Raw genomic sequence first — 18,386 nt, forward strand, 5'->3', positions numbered from 1 at the left:
CCCATTCTGTGGTTTCTCATAGAAATAGTGCTGAATCACTACAAATAAGTTTTTCTCCTGATCTGTAATTTTCTTAAGTTGGGTAAAGGTTGAATTCTATGGTTAATGTATTAATTTTTCCCTTTATTTGGAATGCATTAAGCTAAAGTTTAATTTTTCTTTGAGAACGACTTTTAGATATTGCTACGGTTAGTGACAAGTCGGGGTTTGGAATGAGACTTTGGTGCATTTCTTTGTAAATCTAATTATTCACCTAGGGAGTTTGCCTCTTGTGGTCTTTTTGTTCCATTGCTAAGGTGGTCCACTACCACCCCACTTCCTGCTTATGTGCTTATGTAACTGTTTTCCTTCACCTTAAAAAGACTCTTTGGCGAGAATGTAAAATGGAGGAAAAAAAGGAGGGAAGGAGGAAAGCTTTAAATGTACACTCTGCTGGGGAGGCTAAGGAACAGGATAGCTCTCAGCACCCTCTAGATAAAGAGGTTCATTGAGCTTAACACCCTTTGGAGCAAGCTGTGCATAGAATTCTGAATGTCACAAAAAAAGCCCTTAGGCAGTCATCAAAAAGAATATGCTCACTGTTGATGGCCACAGAGTTAGGGTTGGAAAGGGAAAGCGAAGTCTCAGTCAGGCAAAGTTTCCTTAAATCCCCCTGCCCGTGTACCTGTTTTGGCTATAAAATCTGCCTTAGTCACAGTTCTTTTATCAGAATGGATACTTATGCATTGAGAGGAGGAGCAGTTTGATGTCAGACACTTCAGCTGAAAGACGTAAGTTAGTCTAGTGGAAAGTAAATATGAACTAAGTGATTTGTGATCGGAGCAGAGGCATTGGACTGATGACTCTTGAGTAGCAAGGAGTACATGCACATAATCTTCTAGTCCAGTTGTTTCTTCTAAAGTGGAAGACAGACTCAGATTATCACCTTGGTTGGAATTTGTCAGTAGTGACCTTTCTTCTGTTAATCAGACCAGTTGATCTCTCATTACAGAGAATGAAAAGCATTATGCAGATTAAAACAAAGCACCAAAATGAGGCTGCTATAATATGGTTTCCCCGATGACTGGGAGCATTACGAATTATTCTAATAGTTGCCGTTCCCTAATCTCTTAAGACTACAGCTAGAAATGGAAAACCAAACACTGAATCCCATGTGGCTAATCTTCTGTTGTACCCTAACTTGGTTTATGCTGCAAAGGGAGATTTTGCATTAGGTCATAGCTGGGCTTAGTGAACTGTAGTGTAGTAAGAAAGTCTTGGTTTAGGAGATTCGAGTATTTTTAATGAAATATTAAGATTTTTAGTTAGGGCTACTATGATTTTACTTGAGCGTGACTTTAGCATATAAAATCTCCTTATCTCAACCTGAAATTCCATTGGGGACTCTCTCTACTTGGATCTTTTTAAAAATTGTGGGAAAATATAAGTACCATAATATTCGCCATTTTAACTATTGTTAAGTATACAGTTCTGTGGCATTAAGTACATTCACGTTGTTGTGCAGCCATCACCACCAGCCATATCCAGAACTTTTTCATCATCCTCAACTGAAACTCCGTATTGTACTCATTAACAATAACTCTCATTCCCTCCTTCCTCCTACCCCTAGCAATCACCATTCTACTTTCTGTGTCTATGAATTTGACTACTCTAGGAACTTCATGTAAGAGGAATTGTACAATATTTGTCCTTGTGTGACTGACTTATTTTACTTAGCATAATATTTTCAAGGTTCTTTCATGTATCAAAATTTCTTACATTGTGTCAGGATTTTATTCTTTTTAAGACTGAACAATATTCCATTATGTGGAATATATACACACACACATGCACACACATACATACATACATACATACATACATACATACATACATACATACATATATACTGCATTTCGTTTATCCATTTATCCGTTGAGGGACACTTGCATTACTTCCACATTTTGGCTGTTGTGGATAATGCTGCTATGAATACAGGTGTACAAATATTTGAGAACCTGCTTTCACTTCTTTTGGTATATACCCAGAAGTGGAATTGCTGGATCGTGTGGTAATTCTCTTTTTAGTTTTTCTTGAGGAATCACCATACCCTTTTCCACAGCAGCTGTATCATTTTACATTCTACTGGTGATGCACAAGACTTCCTGTTTCTCCATATCCTCACCAACACTTGTATTTTCTATTTTTTTTTTTTATAATAGCCATCCTTATGGATGTGAAGCGATGTCTTATGGTCTTGATTTGCATTTTTGTAAGAACTGGTGGTATTGAGTATCTTTTCATGTGCTTATTGGCCATTTGTCTATTTTTTTTTTTTTGAGAAATATCTATTCAAATCCTTTGACAAATTTTTATTTTTTTCTGTTCTTTATAAAAATTATCTTATTTTATTTTTTATTATAGTGACATTGGTTAACGAAATCCAGTGTTTCAAGCATATAATTCAATAGTAAAGCATATGTATATTGCATTGTGTTCACCGCCCATAGTTAGATTTCTTTCTGTCACTGTATATTTGACCCCTTTTACCCCATTTACCTCTCCCCTTCCCCCACTCTCTGTAACCATTAGTCTATTGTCCATGTCCATGAGTTTCTGTTCTGTTTGTTGCTTTTAGGTTTATATTCCACATAAGCGATATGTGGTTTTCAACTTTTTCTGTCTGGCTTATTTCGCTTAGCATGATTATCTAAAGGTCCATCCATGTTGTCGCAAATGGCAGTATTTCATCTCTTCTTATAGTTGAGTAATATTCCATTGTATATATATACCACATCTTCTTTATCTAGTCATCTATTGTAGGACACTTCAGTTGCTTCCATACTTTGGCCACTGTGAATAATGCTGCTATGAACATGGGTGTGCAAATATTTTTTCAGATATATGTTTTCAAGTCTTTGGGGTAACTACCCAGTAGAGGTATTGCTGGATCATGTGATAGATGATTCTTAGTTTTTTGAGGAAACTCCATACTCTTTTCCGTAGTGACTGTACCAATTTGCAGTCCCACCAGCAGTGTATGAGGGTTCCTTTTTCTCTGCATCCTCTCCAACACTTGTTATTACTTGTCCTGTTGATAATAGCTATTCTAACAGGTGTGAGATGGTATCTCTTTGTGGTTTTGATTTGCATTTCTCTAATAGCTAGCGATGTTGAGCATCCTTTCGAATGTTTGTTGGCCATTTGCATGTCTTCTCGGGAGAAGTGTCTGTTCAGGTCCTGTGCCCACTTTTTAATTGGATTGTTGTTGTTGTTGTTGTTGTTATTGTTATTGAGTCATATGAGTTCTTTGTATATTTTGGATATTAGGCCCTTATAGGAGGTGTTGCTTGCAAACATATTTTCCCATTCGGATTGTTTTCTCTTTACTTTGTTGATGGTTTCTTTGGCTGTGCAGAAGCTTTTTAGTTTAATATAGTCCATTCATTTATTTTTGCTTTTACCTTCCTTGCCTTTGAGGTCAAATTCATAAAATCCTCTTTAAGTCCAAGGTCCTTGAGTATAGTTCCTATGTCTTCTATGCAATTTATTGTTTCAGGTCTTTTATTCAGGTTCTTAATCCGTTTTGAGTTAATTTTGGTGTGTGGTGATAGACAACAGTCTAATTTTATTCTTTTGCAGGTGACTTTCCAGTTTTCTCAGTACCGTTTATTGAAGAGGCTTTCCTTTCTCCACTGTATGTTTTTGGCTCTTTTCTCAACAGTTATTTGCCCATATAAACATGGGTTTACTTCTGGACTCTTGATTCTGTTCCACTGGTCTGTGTGTCTGTTTTTCTGCCAATACCATGCTGTTTAGATTATTGTCACTTTGTAGTATAATTTGAAGTTGAGCAGAGCCTCCAGCCTTGTTTTTTTTTTTCAGGATGGCTTTGGCAATATGGGGTCTTTTGTGCTTCCATACAAATTCGATGATTTTTTGTTCTATTTCTTTTAAAAATGCCAATGGGATTTTGATGGGGATTGCATTAAATCTGTATAATGCTTTAGGTAATAAGGTCATTTTAACTATGTTGATTCTTCCAATCTAAGAACATGGACTATCTTTCCATTTCTTTATATCTTCTTTGGTTTCTTTTAATAGGTTCGTATAATTTTCATTATATAAATCCTTCACATGTTTCATTAGATTTATTCCTAGGTATTTCATTCTGCTGAATTTTTAAATAAGGTTGTTTGATTTTTTCGTTGTTGCATTTTAGGAGTTTTTTTATATATTCTGTTACCAGTCTCCTATCAGATACATGGTTTGCAAATATTTTCTCCTTTTCTCTGGCTACCTTTTCATTCTGTTGATAGTGTCCTTTGATGCAGGAAAGATTTTATTTTTGATGAAATCCAAATTACCTATTTTTTTCTTTTATTGCTTGCACTTTTGGTGTCATCTCCAAGAAATCATCACCAATGCATGTCATGAAGCTTTCCTTCTTTGCTTCCTTCCAAGAGTTTTATAGTTTTAGCTTTTATATTTAGTTTTTGATTCATTTTGAGTGAAGTTTTGCATATGGTATAGGATAAGGTTCCAACTTTATTTATTTATTTATTTTTGCATGTGGATATTCAGTTTTCCCAGTACCCACTTTGTTTTTTGAGATAACCACAACTCTGATTTCTTAATTCAAATCAGGGTGAATTTGAAACTTAATTGTAAGGTCTGGAAATGGAGACTCCACATTTTTTTTTTACATGCCCCCATTCCTTTTTGTGGGTTTTTTTTTTTTTAGGTTGCTCATTCCTCTGCTTATTTAAGAGATAGCATAGCATAGTGGTTAAGAGCAAGGACTTTAGAGTAAGATTGCCTTAGTTTGAGTCTAAGCACTGCCATTGACTTTGGACAAATTATTTAACCACTCTTTACTTGAGTTTCCACATCTGTAAAATAAGATAATAATGGAACATGTGTCATTGTTGAGATGATTAAATAACAGTGTGTATTAAGAACTTAGAATAGTGCCTGGTACATAGTCAGTATAAATGATTATTATCTTTATAAATGATTATTATCTTTAAAAAAAAATTGTCCTGAATATGCAAATCTGGAGGTCTTACCAGCCTCAATTCTGATTATCTGCATGGGACTTCATTCTAGACAAGCAAGTCCCTTCCATATGCAACTTTGTTCAGTTCCATTGGCTCCACTCATGTGGACTTAAAAGGGACCAGAGATAAAAACAATATTATTTACAAGCTGACAGCAGGGGCAACACTGGAACTTAGGCTGTCAGTCTTCATCTTGGCATCATTGATGGGAAAATAATTTGAATGGGGAGAATTTGTTTTCTGTCACTTCCAGCCCTTTGAAGAAATGTTTGACCATGAAACTTTAGCCTTATTATTTTCAGATGAGCAATCTGCCTTCTTGCCATTATTGTGGTAAAAGAGAATGTGCCCCAAATGACTATGCATATACATACCTGAAAGGATACTAACTAATGTGTTCTTTTCTGTGGTTGGAAGGATTATAGGTGGTTTTAAATTTTCTTTCTTATATTTTAATTTATTAAAAACATTTAGCTATAGATTTTTTTGTAGATGCCCTAATTCATTAGACTAAGTTCTCTTTTATTTCTGGTTTGCTGAATTTTTTTTTTTTTTTAAGTCATGAAAAGGTGTTGGGTTTTGTTAAATGATTTTTTTACTTCTGTTGAGACAATTATGTGGTTTTCATGTCTTATTCTATTGATATGGTTATATTATACTAGTTGATTTTCAGATGTTAACCAACCTCACATTCCTAGGGTAAACCCACTTGGCTATGATGTATAATTCTTTTTATGTGTTGTCAGATTCAGATTGCTAGTATTTTGCTGAAGATTTTTGTGTTCATATTCATAAGCGATATTGCTCTATCATGCCTTTGTCTGATTTTGATAATGGATAGGCCTGATAGAGTGAGTTAGGGAAATGGTCTCTCTTCTATTTTTTCAGAAGACTTTGTAAAAGATTGGTATTAATTCTTCTATGAATTTTTGGTATAATTCATCAGTGGGCTTTCTTTCATGGGTAGTTTTTAAAAATAGTAATTCAGTTTCTTTGCTTGTTATAGGTATGCTCAGATTGCCTATTTATTTTTTGAGCCATTTTTAGTAATTTGAGTCTTTCTAGGAATTTTTCCATTTCATCTAAGTTGTTCAATTGGCATACAGTTGTCTGTAGTGTTACTTTATAAATCTCTGCATTTCTGTAAAGTAAGTAGTAATGTTCTCTTTCATTTCTGATTCTAGTAATTTGAGTTTCCTTTTTTCTTTGTTAGTTTAGATAAAGGTTTATCAATTTTGTTGATCTTTTCAATGAACCAGCTTTTGGTTTCATTGATTTTTCTCTTTTGTTTTTCTATTCTCTATTTCACTAATTTCCACTCTCATCTTTATTATTTCCTTCCTTCTGCTCCCTTTAGGCTTAGTTTGCTCTTCCCTAAAACAAACCTCAATAACTTTAAAATGATAGAAATAATACAAGGTATATTCTCTAACCACAGTAAAATGAAATTAGAAACTTCAACAACAGAAAGAAATTTGGTCAAAGAACATACTTTGTATTATTTCTAGCATTTTAAATTTATTGAGATTTGTTTTATGTCCTAGCACATGATCTATCCTGGAGCATGTACCAAATATACTTGAAGAAAATGTATATTCTGCTGTTGTTGAGTGTACTATCCTATAGGTGTCTGTTAGGTCTAATTAATTTATACTGTTGTTTAAGTCCTTCTATTTCCTGTTGATCTTTTGCTTAATTTTCCTGTTATTAAAAAACAGGTATTGGAAACCTCCAATTTTTATTATTGAATTGTCTCTGCCTTCATTGCTGTCATGACATGTCCTTTTTTCATTCTTTTACTTTAAATCTATTCGTATCTTTGAATATAAAATGTGCCTATGGTAGGTGGCATATAGTTGGATCATGTTACTTTATCCAGCCTGACAGTCTCTGCCTTTTGATTGAATTGTTTATTCCATTCACATTTAATATTGTTATTGATGTAATTGGACTTAATGTCTGCCATTTACTTCTAGTTTTCAATGTGTCTCATGTCTTTTTGTTTCTCTGTACTTCCTGTATTGCCTTCTTTTGCAGTAAGTGAATATTTTCTAATCTGAAGGACTTTGATTTCTTTAACGATTTTTTTCACTTTTTTTTAGTTATTTCCTTAGTGGTTGCTTTAGGGCTTACCATAAATACATCATAACTTTTCAGAATCAGAAGCTGTTCAGATTTTTACTAACTTAATTCTAGTGAGATATAGAAACATTCTTTTGTAACTGTAAAAAACATACACAACACTCTCTTCATTAAACCTTATTTGCCAAGAAAACACACTAAAAAGAATTTCATATATTTCCTGAGAAAGTGAGAATGTATTAGAAACAGGACCCTAATTTTGTCCACTTTATCAGATCTGGAGCTAGGACTAGGTGGTAGTGTGGGAAAAGTCTGTATTTAGAGTTTAGATACATACATTTTCTTTATGAGAGATTTTCTCACATGTAGATGTTAACACAGCATTCTAGATCCTGCTATATTTGGTGAGCTAATAGCTCACTGCTATTTCTTTTTCTTTACTCAAAATGTGAGCAATCAGAGCTTATTGGCTCTTTATGTCTACATGTTGAGTTTTAGAACAAAGAAAGACTACAAGTACAAAAGTAACAGGATTGATTGGTGACCATTGTTTTGGAGGTATATAATTTTGAGAGGCAGACATGGAGTAGATGAAGGAGTTGGTATAATGTTCTTTTGTGTCTGGAGTGAGCATTGGTTGTAGAAGATATTCTTGTCCTATGCCCTGTCTTTTGCATCTCTTTTTCCCCAGCAAAGTAGGGGCTGCTGATTATGGCCTGTTTTTATTTATTCAGATTAGGGACTATTTCTGGAATATGACTCCTAGAAAAAAAGGAGTCATCAGTGAGTCCAGCTCTCTGCCCTGAAGCAAGCTATAGACTGTGAATTAAGGATCTCATAGTGGGTTCCAAGTGTGTGCTCTGAGAGTGTCAGTTGAGGCCTCCTAGGTGTGGGGCCTCACTCTTTGTAAAGGCTAGGGTTTTACAGGAATGCCAACAGCTAACTTAAGGAACCTTGTAATTGTGAATTAGTTGGGAGGGATCTTATATATATCTGGTGACCTTAATTTTGAGTGGTGTTTTGGCAAGCAGTCAATCTTTTTTTTAAATTAATTAATTAATTACTATTTTAATTGAAGAAATGATTTAATTTTTTTTGCTTGTGAATTATATTGATATTTTTTCTCTTAATGAATTATACCATGTAATAACATGAGCCTTTCAAGGTAGCTTGGAGGAACTGCCTTTGTGACTGAGCCAGTGATAATGGAGTAGCTGCTTCTTGGTGACTAGAGGTAATTAAGAGTCCCTGGACTTTGAGGTAAGTTAGAAGGACTTGTTCTTTGCAGACAGTTGCAGATGAAATTGCTGAGAGCACTGGAAGAGAAATGTATGATTACCAGTTTCTTCCAGAATGTTCTAGCCCTTGGTCCCATATGTGTGAGTGAATGACCCCATGTAGCAGGAGACCAAATTTTCTCCTCTCTCTTTAGGCCTTACGACATTCTTTGTTTCTGTAAATATTATTTACACAGCAAAAGCCATTGGTTTGTACTTGTACCATTAGTAATTAACTGGATCTCCTACTTATAATTTCATGGTGTGGTAAATTAATTTTAGGCTTTCAACTTAGCATTAACTTTTTTATGGGTATCTGAGATGAGCCATCTGATGTATATCCTTTATTCTGCTAATCTTTTAATCAGCAGGACCTACCATATGCTATTTCCAGTTTCTTTAGGTAAGCATCAAAAACCTGAGGATAGAGAAAGAGAACCAATGAGAGGAAGTATATTGTGTTTATATGAGATGGATTTGGGATCCTTTTTTTATAAGCCTGTTGTTTTAGGAGCATTACTTTATTCTGTTTCTGTCGTTGCTTTCTTATCTTTACAACTATTTCTGAATGCTAGAAGTTGAGACCCAGATGGGCAGTCAAGGTGACGTAGAATTGCTGCTCTGTCTTAGTAAGTTGGGAAGAAAGGTATTTCCAGTTAACTCATTATATAATTGTATATGTGCTGCCGAAATGAGCACAACTCATTATGTAATGGGATCATAGTGATGAGAAGGGCCAGAGTCTACAGCAGTCCAAAACCTATCATTCCTGGGCTTTTATTTTTTCCCAGCCATCTCTCCCCATCCTCTGGCTCTCTGGAGATGGCCTGCTTTTGCTGGTACAGCTATCCTTGGTTCTTTAAGGGGTATGTTGCTCCCTAATTATTATTGATCTCAAAGTAAGAAAAAAAAAGTTTTGTTTTCACCTGAGAAAAGGTTGATTTTTTTTTTTTTCAAAAAGAACTCTTGTTGGGAAATGTAGACATTTAATAATGGCTTAGTTCACAAACTGCTGGTTTCTAATTGTAACTTACAGAAAGCCTAGTTACAAATGAGATCAATAGGCATAGTTAAGATTTCTAATTTCTTTCCCTTTTTCACTCCATATTTAGGATATTTAAAAAAAGCAGGGTTTTTTGGTTTTTTTTTAAACTATGGGCAGTTCTTCATTGTATCCCTTATTTTTCCATTATATTCTTATTAAATGTATCTTCTTCATTACAACCCATCATTCTAGTTTGTCAGGATATTGTTTGAGGCCTGATTATGTCATTCTACGTATTAGTTTTCCTTTGTAGCTTTGTATCATCAGCACTTTTGATAAATATGCCTGCTAAATTTTTGTCCAGCTGCTTTGATCTAATCCTGACTCTGCTATTGATTTGGTGGGTGAATTGAGAATAATCTCTCCCCTTTCTGGGTTTTAGCTTGCTGCTATTATATAAAATGGACTTGAAGACTGGAAAAAATTCTGTAAGAATCAACTGGAAATCTCTTTATAAAGAATAAATTTATGAAGAAAAAACTGTGAGTGGAGAATCATCAGCTAGACTAGAAAAATAAAATCTTTTTATAGGGAAATCAGGGACAACAACCTTCATAGAATGGTTCAAATCTTCCTCTATCCTCCTACTCTCCCCTATAGAGAAGTTTACCAATTGGAATACTAAAAATAAAAAATAATAATAATAACAAAGAAGAAAGAAAGAAAAGGGAGAAATAAAAAAGATTATAGTAAGCATTAGTTCTTATATTGAGAAATTAGAACATACAGGTAAAGAACAGTAAAAAGGCAGTTTATGGTGAGGGTGGGTGGGAGAATTTTACTGAAAAAGAAGATGCTCTTTACTGTTTTCTCTTTTAATTAGTGGTAAGCTTGGTGGTTACAATAAAGGCTCTTCTGAGTTGGAGTCCATAGAGAGAAAAAAGTGTGAAACTCACAGCTGCCGGCTATTTCTCCCCTAAACAAGCCTTGCCTTGTGCATCACATTGCCCTTGGGTTCTTAAAGAAGGTGTATGATAATTTAAAACTGAAATGGAGGTAGCGTTTTAAGCAGGCAATTAATAACATGGTAAAAATTTTTAGCTCAAGTAGATAAATTGTTAAATGAATTGTGTCTGCATTTTACTGTCATTTTACTGTGATATTAGCCTAATTATAAATATAGTGTTACATAGTAGAATATAATAATAAGCAGAATTATGCATTCAGTGATCAGACTTCAGGAATTTCTAACATTGAGGAAAGATTTTCTTCTTAAAATGTCCCTTGCTGTTTTTTTATGTAGGTTTTGATTAATTTTACCTCAATTATACATTTTTCCCTGGAGCCCCTATATTCTGCATACTTTAGCCAAGTAAGCTCCTGTTATAAGAGGTTTAATGAGATTTTTTTGTTCTAATTGATTTCTATATAATTTTTTTAAAACCAATAACGTGAGTGGAATGTCAAACACAGGATGTGCTAATGCATATTCACTACCTTGTACACCAAGGGACATAATTTCTCTCTCATTTGATACTGTTTCCTATGATGAAAATTCTCGATCCCAAGGAAGCTTCAGAGACAGTTGATTCTCATTGGTCTCTCCTTTCCTGCATTCATATTGGTGACACCTCTGAAAAGGCAGCAGGAGTAGCCATCTGTAGTTGGAGCTCATTCTGAGTAGAAGGAGGCGGAAGATTTCTGAACATGGTTTTGACTGAACCTCTTCTTATGAGATAATTTAGTAGATGAGATTCAGATAGGGATGGATTAAAATCTATTCCTTTTGGACATTTAATCCGAACTAATTTCTTACTTAAAAATATGAACGTTTTGGTAAATTCTAAAGAGTACTATATATTTATAATAAAGTTTGATCCTCAAATGAACATCTGTGAACCACTCATCATAAATAGACTATTACCAACTCACTGAAACCCTTTCTTTGTTTCTTTTTAATTGAGCTATTATATATGGTAAAATGTGCGGAATCTTAAGTGTGCAATTGAACAACTTTGTACATATATATGTACATCTGTAATATCTATCTATGTAATCATCACCCAGATCAAGACATAGAACATTTCCATCACCATCCTTTTCTCCAGAACTCTGTACTTTTCTGACTTTTTTCACCGTAAGTTAGTTTTGCCTGTTCTTGCGCTTCATATAGACAGACTCATATACAGTTGACCCTTGAACAGGGGTTTGAGCTGCACGGGTCCACTTATATGTGGATTTTTTTTTTCAAGAATATTGTACATATGTTTTCTCTTCCTTATGATTTTTAAATAACATTTTCTTTTCTCTACCATACTTTATTGTAAAAATACAGTATATAATACATATAATGTACAAAATATGTATTAATCGACTGTATGTTATTGGTAAGGCTCCTGGTCAACAGTAGGCTATTAGTAGTTAAAGTTTGGGGGAATCAAAAGTTATACATGGATTTTTGACTGCACAAGGGTTGGTGGCCCTAACTCCCGTTTGCTCAAGTGTCAACTATAGTACATCCTCATTTGTGTCTGGCTTTTTGCACTCAATATAATATTTTTGAGATTCATTCACTTAGTGGTGTATATTAGTTCATTCCTTCTTTAAAAAAAATTCAAACATTTTTAAATCGTTGTAAGAAACATATAACAAAAAATTTACCATCTTAACCATTTTAAATTGTACAGTTCAGTAGTGTTAAGTATTTCACATTGTTCTACAACAGACATACAGACTTTTTCATCTTGACTAACTGAAACTCTATAGCTCCCCTCATTTCCTCCCTCCCTCAGCCCCTAGCAACTACTATTCTACTTTCTATCTCTGAGTTTGACTACTTTAGATACTTCATATAAGTGGAATCGTACAGTATTTTTTGTTGTTGTTGTTACTGGTTTATTTCACTTAGCATAATATCCTCAAGGTTCATTAATGTTAGAGCATATGACAGGATTCCTTTCCTTTTTAAGGCTGAATAACATTCCATTGATCTATAAACCACATGTTTTTAAATTTTTTTTTTATCTGTTGATGGGTACTTGGGTTGTTTCCATCTCCTGGCTATTGTGAATAATGTTGCTATGAACATAGATGTGCAAATATCTCGTAATTCATTCCTTTTTATTGCTGAGCAGTATTTTACTATTGTAGATCATATTTAATGTATTCATTCTCATTTCTTTTTCATTTGGATTTTCTAAGCCTCTAGTCTTACTTGTCATCTTCTGTGCCTCTCTCTCTCTCTTTCTCTTTCTCTTGTTCTCTTCCCTGTGCTTGTCTCCTTTACTGGCTCCCTCAACACCTACAGAATAAAATTTAAGCTCTGTAGCATGGCATACAACTTATTTCTCGATATGCTTTCTGGAATCTCTGTCCTCACTGGTCTGCAGATATGCCAGACCACCTAGAGTTCTCTGGACAAATGAGAGACACTTTGGGTTTTCTGGACAAACTGTTTTATTATCCTGACTCTATATATATGTCATTCCTCCCTGCCTTGAGTGTCCTTTCCCAGCTTGTCAGCCTACCTCCTGAAATAGTACATCTTGAGCATCACTTTATCCTTAGAGCCAGGCCTGGCCACACTACAGTAGTAACTATTATCTGTTTGTCTTCTTTACTAGGCTGTGAGCTCTTTGAAGGCAGGTAGCATTCATGTCTTACTCATCTAAGTAACACAGTGCCTGTGTTCAGTGAATGGTTGTTAAACATAGTTCAACAAACATAGAGTTCTACTCTCTTAGACAAGTGAGGATTCAGGATATTGGCTGGACCTGAACTGGAATGGGCTGGGAGTAAAATTCTACGGTTACTGTTGAGCTGATGGATGGAGCTCATAAGGGCAGTTCAGAGACAGCATCTCAAAGAATCACTGAACAAAAATGCCAGGCAGAATCCCCAAAAGAGAAGGGCCAGGCAGAGTGGAAGAGTTCGGATATAAGTCTTTGGTACAAGCCAGGGATAAGAGAGCAAAAAGGTTTGAAGAAGAGGAGGATGAGGGTTACAATCTAAAGGAAAATGCACTGGACTGAATAGGCTGTCTACAGTAGCTTTTCTCAAATTGTGAGCACAGTCAAGGAGGGAGTGTGAAAAGCACAACTTTCCCTGTACAGTTGAATAAGTATTTAATGTTTCATGGGACGCAGTATTGGAGGTAGAGCAGGTCAGTAAAGAGAAAACCAGCTAGCAGCTGCCTGGGTCTGTCAGGTGCTCTAATCTATAGAAGTTTGCTAAAAAAAGAGAGGGATAGCCCTTCAAGACCAGTGCATAGAGAGAGAAAAAAAATGTCAGTGAGACATGGGAATATTAAAGGAAAGGTTTACAAGTGCCATGAGCTTCCTTGACTAAAAATTAAGTGTAAGAGATAGTTCCTCTGTCTCATATATAGCCAAGCAGAGAGGATAGCTAGGAAGAAAGGGATATGAAGATAGCCTCTTGTACCTTCTTAGCTAATGTGTGTCACTCCGTCTTTGAAAATTGAGGCTGTTCAAAAAATCAGCTGTTGGTATTCTTCAAACTGGTGAAGTTATTAGGGCTCAAGGAAAATGGGTCATTGTGGAAGGAAGAAACGAAGGAAGGGAGGGAGTAGGAAGGAAGGGAGGAGATTTTTTTGAGTTAAATTACACTTCGTTGATTTGTGCCCCGTCCCCCGCTTTGCTTGTCCTGAAGATTGAAAGCTGTTTCCCTCTGTTGTCAGCTATTGAGGGTCCTCCTTTTGGGGTTTTGGTAATATCTGTGACCTATAATTGTCACTCCTAATACTAAGTGTTTTTTTCATAAGTCATTTAGCAATTATCTATGGATTTGACTAAACTGACCTAGATTTAGAACTCTTGAGGTCAAGATCTTCATGCTTATTGCCAGGTATCTCTCTGCCCCATAACCCTTATCTCTTTGGTTGCTCAGGGACTGTACCTTGATTTGAAAAGCTCAATGTTCTTCTTTTTCACCAGAAATCAGTGTTCTACTAAGGCTGACAATTCATTGTTTCCTGGACAGTTTTGAGTCGGGATAACAAATTAGAGTTTGGGATACATTACAGATGATAAATGTGACTTCCTTATAGAGAAATCCATTTGTTTTGCTTAGTGTTTCTGTGATTAATTACTTGCCAGATTAAATTGCTCCATAAAAATGCATAGTACTTTATTCGATTGCTCTTCATGGTGATTAATTAGGCCATACTGTTGCTTCGTATGTTAATTATGCTAACATTTTTTTTCTTCTCTAGTTTAATTAATACGGCATTTATTTAAAAGACTTTTTAGAATGGGACACTGTCTGTTTTAGAAGGAACAAACCCAATGTTGCTTTTAGGCTGGTATTAGGGAGTTACACCTTAAATTTCTTAGTGTGTTCTCTATTGGTTCTTGTTTGTATCTGTGATTTGCAGAAAGTATACTAACGGCTAATGAGTTGGGAGAAACTCTGTTTTGTTTTCCTGTAGTTATTAAAGGTAATATATTGAAGATTCTTGGCTCAACTGAAAATTGATTAAGAATTTAGAGGAGAAGCTAAATCAATTGTAAAGCTAAATGGTAGTCTGTGTGTGGGTTGGGAATGGGTGTTGTGTCCTAGGATGCTGCAGGGTGCCAATGAGTAAATCAGGCATATTTAGTATTTTTAATGATCTAGGGCTGAAAGTAAATAAAGTGTTGATGAAGTTTGTGATAATGATTTGGAGATATTTCCTGTACCCAGGAGGGCAGAGAAATTGTATAGATGAAAAAGGAAAACAAGCATCACAGAAAAAGCATCACAGCTTTTCCATTGAGAAAACATGCATCTGTTGTATAGAAATGGCTTACATAGAACCAGTTAGATAGTTTCAAAAGTAGATCTTCCAGCAATTTACTCTTTGGCATTTACCCAAGTGAATTTGGGTTGAACAAACGTTTACAGTGGCTTTATCCATACATTCTCTCAAAACGGGAAGCAACCCAAGTGACCCTCAACTGAGGAGTGAATAAGCAAACTGTGGTACACCATATAATGAAATGCTACTCAGCAATAAAAAGGAGCAGACTACTGATACATGCAACAGTATGGATGAATTCAATTGCATTATGTAGTATGAAAATAAGCAGACTCAGAAGGCTACATAGTGTATGATTCCATGTTTATGATATTCTGGAAAAGACAAAATTGTTGGGACTGAATTCAGATCAGCCAAGGGCTGGAGTTGGGAGGAGGGGCACAGGGGAACTTTATGAGCGATGAAACTGTTTTGTATCTTGTGGGGTTGCTTATATGACTGTATGTATTTTTTCAAAACTTGTAGACTACACTAAAAAGGGTAAATTTTATTCTATACAAATTATGCCTTAATTTTAAAATTAGAAAAAGAAAATAGTACCTTATAGGGAAGGGTAGGAAATTCAACTTTTAACCATCACCACCATACTTTATATGTAGCAACTTTTTGAAAATAATTTGAGTAACAGGAGCTAGTAACTTGAGGATTTGGATTTTCTTCACATTGCTTCCAAATTCCAAAATTTGTTTTTGAGTGAAAGCAGAGATGGGAGTGTAGGTTGTGGTGGCTTTCCTTAGATGTCAGCAGTATATAAACCTGTATACTGGTGAGATGGTTATTTTGAAAAGGAAATCACAGTTAAGGAGCTCTTGGACCTTCTTGATAGTCATTAGACATAGACAAGAAGATCACTTCCCCAATTTATGGATTGAATCCAATTATTTGGGGTTCTGTGGATTTAGTTTTTGTTTTAGAGCTTTATGTCTCTGTTCGGGCCCTCCCACTGTTGAATTGTTATAAGACCTGAAATAGTGCCCAGGGATATTTCTGTCCTAGAGCTAACCTCAGAGACAACTTCTACACCTCTCAGCATTTGAACTGGAACAAAGAGCTTCATCACATTATGGATGTGTAAGGAGGTTAGCACAGTATCAGGCACCCAGTGTTAGGTGTACTACAAAGGCTAAACCAATGCCAATAGCTGCTGTGCCTTTTTGCCTTTCTCCCCCATGTCTCCAGTGATATAAACTATGTGTATGGACTTGCTTCTTGTGTCTACCTTGAAGCACTTCCCTTAATGCCAAACTATTCAATATCTATTCAGTATCTCTAAAAATATCTTGGTGGAGAAAATTATGTGGTGGTGGTACTGTATTACTTGCAGCAATGATATTCAGTATAGCTGTATGGCCGCAGCTTAATGTACTAACTGCTGACTCCCCTGAGCAGATGTATGCCCATCGTTCTGGCCCAGACCTGGCAGATTACATTTAGCAAGATGCTGATTCCCTGGGTGACTTGCCTAGCAAATGTCTCTGGGTCTTTCAGTGTTTTCAGCTGACTGATTTTCAGCACTGGACCTGAAGGGGCTGCTGTGGCCCCCCATCAAGACGCCATCTGTTAAATCTCGTATTGGTTTGTATCCCTGTTTACAAAAATCTGTCTCTTTCATTCTTCTAGTGTGATAAATAATACAGATATGCTGTTGGAGCAGAACTCTAATCATTTTGCTCAGGGTTAAACTAAACTCATTTAATCAGAATTAGAACTTTCTCAAATAGCCATCTCTATCAAGGGGCTTATTGTTTTCCTATTCTAACTTAGCATGTTCACCAATACTTGCAGGGTCTAGCAAGCAGTAATTAAAAGCTGTAATTAACCTTGTGGAAAATGACACATTTTAGTAGGGGAAAAAATTAGAAGATGGCATTTAAAAATTTTGACTGGTTAAATAGGCGATAATGAAACATGATGAGATAAGGGCTTATGTCAGTAGTGTATCATATCTCAATCCTGTATTTTTATGCCCCTTTTGCCCAAAAGAGATTTAAAGTGAAATTTACTTACTATACATAGTAGATACATAGAACTTCATCAGCTGAGAAATGCACGTCCATCTTGGCTAACTCTTAATTAGTCAGTAATTACTTATTGTATATTTCCTGTGTGTCAACCCTGTGCCCTGAGCTCCTGACTTCCATTGATAGTACCCCACGGCAAGACTTTATAGAATACTATGGAGTGTCATTGCAATTAAGACTTTGGAGGGACATCTGCAGGCCAGGGTACAACATGTTGTACCCAAGATAGAATGTGACCAAGATAGCTGTACTCCCACTGTAGCTCCTTTGAAAAGTTCCAGGAAGTGATATATTATTGCTTACCATGCATCATTTGCTTCTGTAGAGTTTCCGAAGTGTTCTCTCCCTCTTGTGCTATCATGGAACACTCCAAGAAGGAGGAGGCTACTTTAAGCACTAGGTCTGTTGAGGATGTTTGCCCACTAGAGTCTGGGGGCTTTGATTTTAGTTAAGACTGATTTTCTTCTGTCTGACCTTTCAAGCAAGGGCTTTCTCCTAGAGCAAGAATTCTCCCACCTTTTGGATATTCTTCCAGAGATAATGTATACATGTAGAAGTATTTTTTACTTTTGGATTTTTGTGCATTAATCAGTCATTTAGGAAATACAAAATTTGACATCTATTCCAGGTAAAAATTTTCAGACTACTAGGAATAGAAGAGGGTTTCCTCAACCTGTTAAAGGGCATCTATGAAAAACCTAGAGCTGTCATACTTACTGGCAAAAGACTGAATGCTTTTCCTCTAAAATTAGGAACAAAGTGGGGATATCTGCTCTCACCACCTCTATTTAGAATTGTGCTGGAGGTTTTAGGCAGTGCAGTCAGGCAAGAAGAAAAAATATAAGGCAGTTAGACTGGAAAGGAAGACAAATTGTCTTGCAGACATGATTGTCTAAGTTAAAAACCTGATGAACTCTACAGAAAGTTACTAGAATACGTGAATTTACCAAGGTTGTGTTTCTTGGTAGTAAATTCCAGAGATTAAGTTTAATTCAATTTTAATTCTTCTTGCTAGTGTCAGTAGCAGCAGTCATATATAGAGAGCATTTATTCACCAAAGATTAGACATTTTGAAGAGAACTTCAACTTTAGTGTCTTTAACTTACCAGGGCCCCATCATTATAATAATTTCTTGTCTTGAAGTATAAGAGGGGAAACCAGTAAGAG

General features: G+C 35.6%; 1 protein-coding gene across 3 annotated transcripts in view; it reads left to right on the plus strand.

Annotated features, from left to right (window-relative positions):
- Positions 1-18,386, plus strand: part of ARMH3 (armadillo like helical domain containing 3) — a 148,194-nt gene that overhangs the window by 82,066 nt on the left and 47,742 nt on the right. The window lies entirely within an intron of this gene.

This window comes from Pteropus medius, unplaced genomic scaffold (assembly GCF_902729225.1).
Source record: "Pteropus medius unplaced genomic scaffold, Ma_sr-lr_union100, whole genome shotgun sequence".
Taxonomy (NCBI): Eukaryota; Metazoa; Chordata; class Mammalia; order Chiroptera; family Pteropodidae; genus Pteropus; species Pteropus medius.